The sequence below is a fragment of the Magnolia sinica genome, chromosome 12 (assembly GCF_029962835.1).
Source record: "Magnolia sinica isolate HGM2019 chromosome 12, MsV1, whole genome shotgun sequence".
Classification (NCBI taxonomy): Eukaryota; Viridiplantae; Streptophyta; class Magnoliopsida; order Magnoliales; family Magnoliaceae; genus Magnolia; species Magnolia sinica.
In genome coordinates this window covers 66,198,687-66,213,908 of record NC_080584.1, presented here as the reverse complement: position 1 = coordinate 66,213,908, position 15,222 = coordinate 66,198,687, and the positions used below count along the sequence as shown (strand labels likewise).

General features: G+C 39.4%; 1 long non-coding RNA gene across 1 annotated transcript; it reads right to left on the bottom strand.

Annotated features, from left to right (window-relative positions):
- Window positions 1-5,235: 5,235 nt before the first annotated feature.
- On the bottom strand, window positions 5,236-7,770 carry LOC131221565 (uncharacterized). The gene is made up of 3 exons (XR_009159419.1): window positions 7,377-7,770; window positions 5,941-6,334; window positions 5,236-5,332 (listed from the first exon to the last, which is right to left on the bottom strand). It is a non-coding gene; the product is annotated as an uncharacterized LOC131221565 (long non-coding RNA).
- Window positions 7,771-15,222: the final 7,452 nt, after the last annotated feature.

Sequence of the window (15,222 nt, the reverse complement as noted above, 5' to 3'; positions counted from 1 at the left end):
GAAGTTAAACATCTGTTAGATGTCTTTCTCTACAATATATCCACATAATAAGTGCTAAATGAGAACAATTTTAAATTATTACAGATTTTTACAATGATATGCAGAGAAAAAGTTCTGTCATGCATTTTCTACTTTCGAATACAAGAACGGAATGTGAAGTGAATCAGTAGTTTCATAAAGGGAATGTAAAGTGAATCAAGTTTGCAATAAATGCTATATTGCAAAAAGAATGAATCATCTGTACCTAAGAAGTTGTAAATGGACGTAGCAGAAGGGGCAGGAGAAATCCCCTCCTTTGGAAATATCAATTCCAGTAAACGGTTTTGTGGCTCAAAATCGAGCCTTTGACATAAGCATGTACAACAATAACTCCGAAAAATCCCCTTCTTTGGAAATATCAATTCCAGTAAACGGTATTCTAGAGGAATTTGTTACACCCACACGAGCTATTTGCAGATACTGACTGGTTAAAGATGGGGTGAAAGTGGGCCTGGCTTGCCCATGCCCTGCCACCATGAGGATCACCTTGTGCAAAAATCAGCCCCATCCATGTTTTTTAGACTCAACAACTTGGATCGATTCCTTCAGTCTTGAGTTGAGTCGTGACTTGCCTAAGTCGGGTATTAAATTGGCAATGGTAAAAAAGACAGAGAGAGACAGTGGAAGAATTGTTATTCCTTAACAGTGCCCGCACATAGATTGGAATCCTTGGAACCAGCTGAATGTGAGCCGAGCTTCGAGTGGTTTAGGAATAGAATTTACAAGAACCATTCTGGACTTAGACGACTGCCTACTATAAAGGCTTAGATGATGATGATGATGAAGGTTAAAAGAAAAAAAAAACAATAATAAAAGATGTCAGATATGCATGCTCATGTTGGACAAAAAAAAAAAAAAAACACAACATCATAAGAACTACATAACCTCGGCTGCAAAATTTTCTACCCAGGTGCTACTGTCACTTTGAATTGTGTTTTTGATTTGTGCTCCTGCTCCTGCCTCCTAGCTATTCATACTTGCTAACATTTTGAAGCTGAGGCTTCTCCATTCCCATGCTCAAATCAGTTCCTGCTTACCTTCACACTTTGTGGTTACTTGCGCACCAACAAAAAGACCAGTTATGAGAGTTGTGAAGAGTTGTGGATTCAGCTAGCCACTAATGCATAGATTGACCATTAACAATGGACATCATCTGCACTCAGCTAATAAAAATAAATAAATAAATAAATAATAAAAAATAAAAAAGAAGAAGAAAGAAACCAAGTAAGAAGAAGAAAGAAAGAAAGAAAGGAAGATAGGATCTCAATAAATAACAAATCAGCAAATAAACTTACAGAGATCAAGATAGGATCTCAAACATCTTTTATTAAAAGAAAGGCATAATAAAATCTGATAAATCAATTTTAGGGGCGTTAATCTCAATAATAACAAAGTAAAGAAATGGTAGGACATGTCTCAAACCTAAGAAAACGCATCCTCCATAAAGTCCGGTTTCAAAGTGAAGAAAAAAGACTCTAATAGCCACATATCCTCTCTTTTATATGGGATTTGCAGTTTTATTCCACAAAGCAACAATGTTAAATATAACAATATGAAGGCCATTTCTTACTTGTTCCACTTTACTACCATTTTCACACCCAGCTCCAGCCATGACTATTTTAACTGCTGCTGCATCAACATCCACCTTTCATATTGTGCATGAGATGGCAAACCTCGTATAAAAAAATGCCAATTACTGAAAATCCAAAAACACAATGTAATACACTATTACTCACTGTCAATGGACCATGCCCAAAAATGGTTACAGTCTCTCAATCTAGAAGAGCATGGCTCATCCTCAATCTGCAATGGTTCCCACAAGATCAATATTGTGGATCAACGATAATGAGCCCCCCATGTACGAAATGGGTACATCAAGATACTAACTACCATTTTAAATTCTAATGCATTGGGACTATCCTCCAATTTCTCACTTCCCATGAAGGATAATATGCTAAAATTTATAAAGAAATGACAAATGGGCCACACGTACCAATAGAAGAACCATCACATTATAGATTTGATTAAAACATGGATAAAACTGAAGGAATGAAAGAATCTTAGCATCTACGTGTATCATGATATACTACTCGAAAGAACTAATAGATAGCCATCAAAAGGTGGGCTAGTCCTATACTTGAAGATTTATTTACTTAAACCAAGTAGTAACCACCCGTGTGAATGTTGGTTGGGATCACTTGAGAGATCATTGGATATGCCTAGATTTTGCTGGAACAAATTATTGTTGCTGCTTTGGTTTTGAAACGAGGCACCATGTTGCTGACTAGACAAGGCAGCAAGTTCAGTTGATATCCTACATTTATTAGATGGACATGTTTAAATCAATGCATTTAGATTGAAGAGGAAACCAGTGACAAAATCATATATCAGACAATGTCAAGGAAAGGAAAACCACCATCAAACACTTGCAATGCTCCAGTAAAGAGCATGATACCATCTGGTTGCTACATAATCCTGCAAATAAATACATGTATAAGACATGGGATCATGAGCACAAGTGCATAACAAACATGGCATCATAATCAAACAGATAATCAAGTACATAACATAATAAGAGAAATAAAAGCTGATCACAATAAAATCCAAAAGGCCAGATATTAATCATGGTCAGAAGCTGCAAATAAGCATCATTGAATGATACACATGCAAGCCCAAAATCACAAATATTCAATTTACAATCCGCATTAGCAGGGATATTTTTTAGAATAAGATAGATAGATAGATAGATAGCTTTAGATGATGTTGATGATGGTGATTCATTATGTTTCTCTGAGAACTATGAGCATAACCTTCATAGATTGGGACTGTGTGGCTGACTCCGTCCACAATACCTGAAGGCAAAGAACAAACCAAGTAAAATTCATTGAAACAAAAGGAACAGAAAAGTTGCCGTAGATGCAATAATGCAAAAGGCATTTAGAATAACTATAGTCTGAAGGCCCAGCAAAAAGTAATTCACCATTTGGAAAGAAGGATCTGAGCTACTTCACACCAACAATTGAAGCAAAGTGACCAAAAAACACAAGTTATTTCAAAAAGAGATTAGGTAATACCACCTAGAAATGTGTATGGTGGGTGAAAGTGGCTACCTTAATCAGAGGAGCATTTTGTAGACTGTTAGTGCATTTCATCAAATTCATCATCTGCAAGATCTCTTTTAAATGCCAGATCCCAGACCACCTGACTACCAATGATACTAGGTAGACAGATGCCAATTGAAAACAATATAAATTGAATTTATTGGTGAAACATACTAGACTATTTCATCCCATAACATCAGAAACAAAGGAAAACATGACATTTTCATATTAACAAGAGTTAAGGAAGCATTTCCATTCTTTATGAAGCAGATTGATGCCAATGCTGCATTGTACTCGACAAGACACTGCATGAATTAAACATTCAGTGCTCAGCCAGGAGTCCAAATAACAATCTGGTACATATTGCAGTAAGGAATATTTTTGGAGCCATATTAGTCAAGGAAATGCTAAAGAAAATTCATATGGATGTTGGACTTGGTAAACAACTAGTTGTTTTGTGGATTAGGCAGTATATTTGAAATTTTCACCATTCAAGAAAATATATATTTTTAAATTGCAATCAGGTCAGAAAATAAACATTTCATAAATAATAAAGACATAAATAAATATAGGACAGACTGCAACCAAGACATGGGCTTCCTTGTTAGCACACGGAACTTCCTACACCAAAGCCAAGCCGAGCCATTGCCAGTTAGCATGAACATGAACCAGACCCATTGCCAAGCCAAGGCAGGGGACCATAGTTCTGCCCAGGAACAAGTCCTTTGCCGTCTATCTTTTCCATGGAGCAACTGCACCAGGCTATCTAAGGATGTGGGTCAGTCCTAGATCATCAAAGGTCGAACCAATGTTTAGGATCTTGACAAAGGCCTTGAACTATGACTTACTTCCAATGAGATCAAAGTAGGTAGGATCTCTGCCAGGCCCATGACTAAACGAATGGAAGATCCAGGCCTCTGATTTAAGGTTAACAAGGTTGACACCTGAAACTGATACAAGATGTAAAAATTATCAACAAAGTTCCATGTAATATTCCATGGTGGGAGTGGAATTCCTTAACCATAGGATTTGAAGGTCCATAGGCTATAGGGCATAGAATTGCCAATTTTTCATAGAAGAACACAAATTGGAAACAACCGAAAGAAGCTACAACATTAGCCATTGGAGCAAGTCCGAAGACCATTTACATGATTGTGGTTTTAGTTTTAATTATGTATTAGAGACCACAGTTATAAGTTGTTGGTTTTATTTTTAATCCCTACCAAAAGAATTGATCTCTAATACATAATTACATTTGAATAAGATCTCTAATACATAATCACGATTGAATAAAATGAGATAAACACATCTTTAAGTGGCAACCAAACAGGCCCTTAGAAACTGGAATACAAAGTCTAAGAAAATGTATAAAGCCATGGATAAACCAAACAGGCCCTTAAAACACACAATGCGGATTTTGAGAGCCAATTTTAACTATGCCAGCAAACACACCTCATTTTGTTGCCACTATAGAACTGCTCCAATCTCTTTAGCTTTATTTGAATATCAGCAGTGTTCATAGGAAGGGACCACAGCAAAAAAACTCCTAAGGATTTAAACAACCTCCCTCAAACATGTAAACTGTTTGATACTCTCATTGTACAAGTATGTAAAGTATATGTAAAAGATGTGAGAGAGAGAGAAGGTTGTTTTCTTGCTTTGGTTCAGATTCTGTTACAGTTTATATAGAAAGCAGAGACTACATAGATGTTACACAAATGTTTAATTTCATGATAGAGCAATCCTATTGGATAGGTTAATTAGATGCCACACAAATGGTGGGCCTCATGCCCAACCTTGTAAAACAGCCTTTTCTAGCAGCCCTTAAAACTGGCTACGGGCAAAGGTTAGCCCCATCGGTCGGCTATGGCTGATGGTATATGATCAGGTCGACTTGATTGGGCGAAGTTGAGTTTTTCTACAACAAATCTATGGATGTTACCATATTTTCTTGGCATAGCTTTTGCAAGTTTGCTTGTTTTGTTGTTGTAAGGAATATATATTCTCCTTTGAGCCCTGACAATAATAACACAAGCACCATGAAAAGTCTAGAAAGAAAATAGAATTCAAAGAAATGATGCTCATAATAGAGCTCCAAACTTTTCACCTGCATCTGTCAATGCATATATAGGATAAAGGTCTACAACCTGATTGCTATCAACACCGCCAGGCATCTAGGCAGCATTATTTTTCTACAAAAAAGTAGATCAATGAAAGCCATATATACCCAAGAGTATGGCATCCACCATTAAAAATAGTATGAGAAATTAGACCCATTACCTACACTTCCTTCCACCATCATAAACCAAATTGATTTTTCTCTCAACCTGGAAAAATTGGCATATACATAAGAGAGATGAAGCCAGACAGTAAAAAATACCAATTTAAAGTGCTACTAGCAAAGCAGAATGGAAAATGTACACCAATCACTTTCATAGAGAATGATAACATCTGCAGTGGCAAGGTTGATACCTAGACTAATGTATCAAGTAAATGCAATTTTGTTTGAGCTGATGCATAACAGAAAAGACCAACAAGTTTCCATCTCACCCAAAAAAAAGACCATTCGTTTCAAAAAGAAAGAAAAAAATAAATAAATCTGAAATGGGTCTTTTCTCTATTTTGCCTACTCTTGAGAGGATTTGTGAGAAAATGAATGAAAACCATTTCAGAATTTTATTTTATTTTTATTTAAAGGTGAATACACACACTCGTAGTCTCTTTCCAACTGCATTTATAACTAGAATTTGGTGAGTCTTCTAATCCAAAAAAACACTTAATTGAGCAGGGGATGAAACACTTAATTGAGCAGGGGATGACAAACATAAGGGCAAAAAAGTGTCCTACAATTTGATTGTAGCTCAGATTGGGAAAACATGTTTTTAGAGATCTTTGTATTAATAAAGTTCCCTGTCAAACAAGAAAAGACCTTCCACAAGAAAATGTATAAATTGAAGAGACGTGTCTTTCGTATGCTATCAAATGAAACTAACACAAAAAATAAATGAAATTTGCTTGAGGATTTTGAGATAGAAATTACATTTTTTTTTCTGCTGCAGCAAGACAGGTTACATAAGAGTGTTGGCAGTGTATTGGTGCATGTCCCAGTAGACAAATGATAGGAAAATATATTTTGGAGCTTTGGGGACCTCAAACTTCCTCAGCTTCTCAATTGGCCATTCTTTTCTTTTAGCCTGAGATAGGAACATAAAGGAAAGTTTGGTGGGGATTAGTACTCAATTAAAGGAAAGTTTAGTGGAGAAGATGATTCAAAAAAATGTGTTAAACAATAATACTTATCAAAAAAATGAAAACAAGAAATTGCATATGTAAGTAATAAAGAAGTCAAAGTAAAAGAAGTTGCAAATGTAAGAATATCACAGAACTTGAACTGTAAGCTTCAAATGATAAGTTAACCAAAATGAAATGTGCTAAACAATTAGAAAGAGAAAAAAAATCATCTTTATATGAGCCACATACAGGATTGTTGGGTGCACAGAAATGGACAAGCATTGACATGGTAAAATATAAAGAAGTGAAGTCCCCTGTTACATAGGAAAAACCAGAAATGAGCAGATCCAATCATAATAGCCATAGTTGAGCACAGGACTTCTCCTCAGCCACACACACACACACACACACACACACACACACACACACACACACGAATTTCAAAGAGATTTTGGCCTGATAAGCCCAAATAAATCAGCAAAAAGCTTGAGCTCATATCCAGTCCTAGGCCCCACTCCTTGAAATCTGACGATACCTGAAATAAAGGAAGCTTAACTTGAAGACTCAAGCATGCTTTATATATTCTGGGGTATGTGACCTACTGTGGATGGACCACACTTCCCAACCCTCCTAGATTGAAAGCCAAATGTTGACCATTGCCGCATTTCACTTCTAAACTGTCACTTTGCAGGCCAAATTATTGAACTTAGGATGGTCCTATCCAGGAGAATTTTTCAAGCAATGCTCCTTCCAAAGTGGGGCCCAGCTGACAAACGGTCTAGATAACAGAACATTGCACAAACTGAAAATGAGTATGCTGTATATCTTGGGGCCAAGGATCAAACAGTTCATCTGCATTTTAGTTCTAGGATAAGGAAATGGAAAAAAAAAAATAATTAAAAATTAAAAACTGAAAATGAGAATCCAGTGCCTATCACAGAGTTATTATGAGGATTACACATTATCATAGAACAAAGTAGCTTCCTTGCAAGGATCAAAACTCACTTCAAAAAATATCTTAAAAATCTCTTCCAGTCCCACCCCATAGAATTTTGCTTGTCCTTCTCGAGAATCTTCAAAACCCCTTTGAAAAAACCCACCTCACATGATAAAATTAGGCCCCTGCACGTCTGGAAATTGGACTCCTCTTCCGCTTTCTTCAGCACGTCTAGAATTTGCACTTTAATGCCAATCAGATCTATAACTCCAAACGCCTAAAAAATCAAAAAACAGGACTTCTCACAAAATGCAATTTCTACAAGAAACCCTCCACCAAATGCTTCGACCTCAACTAGATTTGCTCCAAGCAATATTCAAAACCCTAAAAACGAGTGAAGGGGGAAAGGCTAAAGGAAATCCAAACTAGATCTACTCCAAGTTGTAGAGAGAGAGAGAGAGAAAGAGAGAGAGGGAGGGAAAGGTACTAGGGGAAGAGGGTGCTGAGAGAGAGAGAGAGAGAGAGAGAGAGAGAGAGAGAGAGAGAGAGAGAGAGAATGGGGGCGGAGGGCGCTAGGAGTGAGAGAGAGAGAGACAGGGAATGGGGATGGAAGGCGTTGGAAGAGAGATGACATGAGAAAAACGCTGGTTTCTTTTAGCTTTTTCTAGTGGTTACTTTTAATCAGCGCAAAGAGTTCCCTAACACCACGCTTTCGGTGGTGCTCATTTCCTCCTATCGTCAACAGCCACACGAAGCCCAACGATTCTTACCTTTATCCGCAGTTCGCATTGGTCATCGGCAAAAAAAAGAGTCGGTAATGGCCCACTTTCTTGTAGTGATTGGAACTCATTAATGAATGTGTGGCCACATGATTTATGGTCAGAAATATAAGTGTCATATTAACACACACTCTCTCTCCTTCCCTCTCTTTCTCAGGACATGCTCTTATTTATAGGGTCCAGATGTACCCTCTACCCCTTGATATGGGGTATCTTGGCCCTATCTCTCTTATTAAAATTCAAGTTTGAATGAAAAATGACTTAAGACATTAAGGCAAATAGAAAAGATGGTGTGCATGCACTCTAATAGTAGGCGATCAAGACATGATCCACTAAATCAAAGAGTACACAATTGTCATGCATTAATTGTGCCAAAATTACCTGAAATGGATAAGGGGTAAGGGTATATCTGCACTCATAATCAATTGTTAACACGTAAGGGGTCCATTGGTCATCTCAACCATTCATAGTCTCTAGTGCATACTATAAGTCTAAATTATATATGTAACAAAATTGATTCATATCTAAAAACAGTCCATTTATATTCTAACCAACAAATATACATGATCAGCTATCATAATCATGATAATTAACAATATAAATAAGAATCAACAGTCAAATAAAAGAATCAAAGACGCATCTTCCCTGATCGATATGGAAGATCCGTCCATTGGATTTCATTTTTAAATGTTCGTTTAAACATTTGGTGGTAAATCTTGAGTCTAAATGGTTCAGATCGAAGATCCAAGGTTCGGATAAAAAATCCAACTGTCATATCGACTCAAATCTAAGATAGATATATCGAAGATTTACGGAAAAAATCTTTACGATTGTCAGTTTTATGAGAAAAAAAAAAAGTGCTTGAGAACTTACCAACGAGGCTCAAATGACCTATCCCCCTAAATTACAGAAATGAGGTAGAAACTGCGAGAAAGGGTCTAAGCTAAGATCTTAGCTAAGCACATGCGTGTGTACTAACGCTCGGGTACAAGCTACACATGTGCCTGTATAGCACATATATTACAGGTCTAATATATCCATTAGGTTAGCCTAACCTTGTGGTGAAAAACTACTTTGGTGTGACTGCGTGGGTGCATGTGAATTTAAAAAAAAAAAACAACCACGGTTAGTCTGACCTTGTACATGATACCTATAGAGGAAAAATAAAATAAAATCTAGTTCCATGATAATGCAGTCTTCAATATCAGTGGAACACGTGTGAATGCGTTTTCTCATCCAAGTATTTCAAGCCATAGATTTGTCTTGCAAACCGTAGGCCACCTAGCTGGTGGATCAACCTGACTCCTTAGGGAATTAATATAATGGTACCGTTCTGATTGGTGGATTGGACCTTGGACTCATGGGACCATGTTGGCACACATTTGGCATGTACATGACCTTTGTCATCCCTGTGAGCTTAGCAATGCTAAAATAAATAAATAAATAAATAAAAATTAAGGGTTGTATTTTTATTTATTTATTTATTTATTTTTGTTTTTTTTGTTTTTAATGATACTCAGGATGTATATGACATTGGATAAGCAGGCACTCATAAATTGTACACGTGGCATATATTAATTCAAATAATTTTGACCATATTGAGCCTTCTATGGCCAAGGCACGATCCCAATAGCAGATTGGTTGAACAATCATAACCGCTTGTTTGTGGGTGCTTGTTTATGGAAACAAAAATTTTGAATAATTTTAATTTTACGGTCCAATAATATTAACAAATCTGTTACTTACCTAACTGTAATTTTGGATTCATCATCTATCAACACTGGGTACGATAATTTGGGCCATCAAATTTGACTACTTGTGTGCCGTGTTCGGCATGTCATCCGTCACGCTTTTTCAAAGCGTCATTGTTTTATGAAAAGGGAGTCTTGCTAAGCTGTGGAGATTGCATAGCATATCCTTTCGCACAATGTGGCCCGAACTCTATTGGACCCACGTGTTGTATGTGTTTTATCCATGCTGTCCATCCATTTTCCAGCTCATTTTAAGGCATGAGCCTAAAAATGATATAGATCCAAAGCTTGAGTGGACCAAACCATATCAGACAGTGAGGATTTAACTCCCACCATTGAAAACTTCCTAGGGCCTACTGTGATCTTTTTTTTACCATCCAATCTGTTCATGAGGTTGTAAAGAGCTTGATGAAGGGAAATCACAAATATAAGCTTGATTCAAAACATCTTTAGCTCTTATGAAGTTTTCAACAGTCGCAAGGGTTTGGATGAAGTTTTTCTCTAACCTATTCACATGTTTTTAATGGTGGAGCTTACCTACTAATTGAACCAGAGCCTTTTTCTTTTCTTTTTTTTTTTAGAAAAAATCATATACAAGGTCAGACTTTTCCGATGAATGGATTAGATGCCGTAGCTATGTCCCATGCTGGCCTATGTGTGGCATGTAGATGAGCATTCATGCATCTCGGCCGAGAAGGACTCTTTATTTCAGTCTCCATTTCAAAATTAAAGGTAAATATTTTATTTTACCCATATATTAGGCATCGGGATATGTTTTGGTAAACCTAAAAGGTCAAAGCATGTTTTGAGAGAAACTGCATTGTTGAGGAATTTTAGTAAAAAACTAAACACAGCAACAAAGACAGCAGCAATATGCACAAAAACAACCATGATATTAGGCATCTGCCCCATAAGATTTTTTGCTGACCTTTGGCGTTATCCAATATAGAGAATTTGGCCTGGGCTAACAGTCCTTTACACAAGCACCGGTCCTTACTCATGCCTCAGTGAAAGACTTTCAAAATTTTTCACTGATACCACTTGATACCTACAAGAGAAGATAGAGATGGAGACTTGGTTGTAGCAGGGAGCTCTCCGATGCCAAAGTCAAATAGGCAAGCTATGTCTAGTAGAATGTAGGGTTTTTGGGTGTAATTTGTGCGTACCATTCACCATTGGAGATACTCTTATTTATAGTTGAAAAGTATGGTGGCATAGATGGAAATCTCCCTATTTAGTATGTGCTTATTATGAATGAAATCGTATCCCGAGTGTGTCATGGTTATCTTCCGATAAAGTCTGAGTGGTCGGAATCAGAAGAAACATATACTATAAGTCCCAAGTTGAGCATCCAAGATTGCCTACACAATCATCCCGAGGAGTAGTTTACTGACCTGGACTCTCTAGTGAGTCATATTCGAGTTTATCCTTAGCATTGAGTAGACCACCGACTTGCCTTTGGACGTTGTATCTGAGCACTAAAACCGAGCTATTTTCCTTAGTAGAATATAGACAAAATCAGGAATGACAATCATCTTTATCTTGTTGTACGGTATAGGGGCCGTAGAGGAACTCGGCCTCGAGCTTGGTGTCGTACAATAAAGTACAATAGAGTACCATTTCTAGCCATTGAGGAGCTCATTGGTCATGAATGACATTGGCTGACCACGTGATGCGCATAGATGTTTGAGACAACCTTATACTTCTGGCCAGCTCATTTTTTTTCCATAACAGTAGCCCCCCACTTTCAAGCTGACCGTGGTGAGCTCGGGAAGTAAGTCGGTGTGGTGAGGTTGGATTGTTGGTATCCTGCGCGTGGAAGAATAAATCGGTTCATCATTAATGCGGAGAGGGACGGCAGTCACAAAGATCGCAGAAGATATGCAAGGATTGTATGAGGCATTCAAAGCAGCATGCGTTGGCAGGGTAACTTTTAGGTTCCCAACCTATGAGGTGTGGACATGTGGCACTACCTGGGAAGTTGAGTCATCGGGCGAGTGGGAGATTATGACGTGGTTGCATGCACGTGCCGAGGAGGCTCTTCAGCTGTTGCATTTAAGGTGGGTAATTAATTCCTTCGACTGAGCTGGCTATGAAAAAGGGGAGAATCCTAACGTTTCCAACCATTTGCCCCCACCGTTTCTTCTCGAGCTCCCAAACTTGATAATTTCCATTAAGTTGAAAATCTTCTTCTCTGGTGACTTTCGCTCATTTCTTTCCGTTTTCCATTTTCCGACCCAATATGTCTGATATTTTGGGCGAGGGCCCTGAGCTCTACACTTTCCAAGGAGATTCTGACCTTGAAAGTTTGGATTATAGACTTGGGGTTCCCTCTGATCCTCCATCTCCGGTACCATTAGATCACGACCGGAGGATTGAATAAGCTCCATTGGAGAGGGCAGCTGCTCAGACTTCGATCGAGCAACCAATCGATGTCGGTCCTGTTGGGTCGATGTTGATGGAGGCCAACATGATTCGGATAATATCTGAGTACCAGATTCCAGACTCAATGGGACTCAGAGCCCTGAACTTGGTGAAGTTCCCGGTGACCCACGCAAAGGCGAAGTGGCTATCTTCTTGGTTGCCTTGCAATGCGGGCTCTACCTCCCCTTGCTTCGGATCATGCGGGAGGTCACCTCTCGCTTGAGGTTGGCCTAGGGCCAAATTATCCTGAACTCCTGGAAGGCGTTGTTGGGGACTTATGTCCTTTGGTTCCAGCTCGAGAATAAATAGCTAATAGTCGAGGAGTTCATGTACCTGTACTAGCCCAAAGCTCATCCGAAGCAGCTGAGTTGGTACTATTTCTCGGTATGGGCAAACAAGGCCAAGGCTCTCATCACTGGCAACCCAACCTCCAACAAAAAATGGAAGAATAAGTTGTTTTGGGCGTCTGGAGAGTGAGAGGCGCCAGCTACTGAGCTGGCCTGACTGCGAGCTTAGGTTCCCACAAAATTTTCCACCCCAGGTCAGAAATTTTCGAGGTGTTGGACATAGTTTTTTTTTTTTTTTTTTTTTTTTTTTTTAAAATTATTAGTAGTTAAATTCAGTAACCACTGATTTCTCTTGTAGTCTTCCCCAAGACTCCGCCTCTACTCTCTGAAGTGCAACTCAAGCATGTGAACAACGCCAACGTGACAAAGGACGACCTCCGGCTTTGGACCACGCAGATCACCCCGGAGCTCCTCTACCAGTTGAGACTTTACCAAGATGCCCCTTCTGCTGCTCCTGGTATGTAGTGAAATGTAGACATGCTTAGGTAAGTAGAATTTTGCTAACTCTGAATATTCCGCTATGCAAACATGGCTGAGCCATTGTAGTCTAGGAAAAGGGTCCGTCCCCCTCCTATCACTAAAATGGTTGGAAGGAAGTTGACCGTGAGGAGGAAAGTGACGGACCCTCCGACCATACTGGTAGGAACCTTTGCCCTGTAAAAGGTGAGATCGGGACCTAATGTCGGGCGGCTATGGAGGTGGTGGATTTAGAGGGAAGTCCTCCAGTTCGGGAGGCTTAAATGGTCGAGGAGTACTAGCCCGTAGTTGTTCAGGCCTAGGCCGAAGAGGGTGAGACCTTGGGCCCCCAAGCATTTAAAGAGGGTGATGCCTCAGGCCCCCGAGCTAATGAGACCGAGGGATCGAGCTCCCTCCCCCTTGGGCATCATATGAGTGGCCTAACCAACTGGGTAGCCAGGTATGCTCTAGAGGATCATATTGCCAATCTTATCAATACTCATATGGACTCTTCTAAGGGATGCGGCGACATTCTATTACAAGGTATGTTTTTTCACATTTCTGTGCTTGTTCATTTACATCTGATTTCTAACGTGCTTTCTTCGTTCCAGCTCGTCCCTGCTCTTCTGTATATTTGCCAGAAAATGAGGCAAGTGGCCGACGAGTGTGAATAGTCAGAGGCAGAGCTTTAAGGCAAGACTGCTAAAGTCGAAGCCCTTTAAGGGGCTCTAGAGCTAACTGGGGGGGAGCGTGCCGCTCTGAAGATCCAGTTGAGCAAGGTCCAGCAGAAGGAGAGTTCAATATTGGCCGAGCTGGAGGAGATTAGATTGTATCTTTCTTCGGTCGAGAAGGAGTAATCTTGTAACACCCCGAGTTTTCAGGGGCAGTGTAAGAACTCGGCTCCCAAATTCCCAGGTGCCATGGATGCCCTAATGGGTTTCATATTTTAATTACATTTGAATGATCTTATAACAATGGAGGATTTAGCAAGGCATGAAGCATAAGTACGTCATAAAGCTATATTAATTGCTACTAAATATAAAAATATTCAAACCACGAATCCAAAATCATCTAAATAGGGAAGTAGTCCCACTCATACATGACCCAAAGTAACCAGGGCCCTGGTCCATACCCCGCGGTAGCCCGGACTTAAACTACAAGGATCCTTCAAAAGTCTGGAAGCAGATAAACTCTTCTTCCCTATCCTTGCTCACCTTGTTCGGCTCGTCGAGCTCTGCCTCACCTGCATCTAGTAAAGGGTCTGGTTGGTGTTTTAAAACACTGTCCCAGAGTGAGAGTGAGTAGCTAACTCAGTGGTTATTATTAGCCTTAAGTTACAACTAGTAGCAATTATATGATGAATTTAATGAAAGAAATACATTCACAGATCCCTAAATAGTCTTGCTAATGCATATGCATGTATTATGATATGATGTATAACCTCGCAACAACACTTCCTCGAACGACTTCGTCTAACAATCGCGTATGACCAGTACTCTCTTATTGCGACCTTAACTGCTGAGTTGCCAAATTCTAGCTAATGCAATGCGTGAATAATGTTAGTCGAGTATTTAGTTAATTCTGTTCATCCAATAGATTGGGGACATTGGTACACCCCATGTATCATTGCTTGTGTGGCCAAGACCTCTCAACATGCGAGGCCAAGACCCCGCGATCCTTGATCCTATCGGGTTTTCCATCCTTGATTTCAAGCACATGGGGAGTGCTGAGAAGAGGGATCGCTCGCGGTCACTACAGGGAGGCTCATCACCCCACGTAGGTCAATAGTTCAAACACAGTGTCCCATTCCATCATTCCCGGCTCTCGAGTTAGTGGATCGGTTTCAAATGGTTATCAATAAGCTTCAGTGGTTGAAAGGTGTTCCAGGTTCCATACAGGCATTAGCAGACATAGTTAACAAACATGGTTGGTCAGCAAGCGAATTAGACCGTGCGAGTTCAGGCGAGTATATGACGGACGACATCGAGTACAAGCGACATATGTAATCCAACTACTGTCACCCATTCACATCTGCTCAAACCCTCTGGCTTGTCCATAAGATGGTCCTACCAACGGGACCACCTTCTCCCACTTTAATTCCCTGACCAGCCTAGGGGTTTATGACCTTTAATAATATTCCAACAATTCCAGATTCAC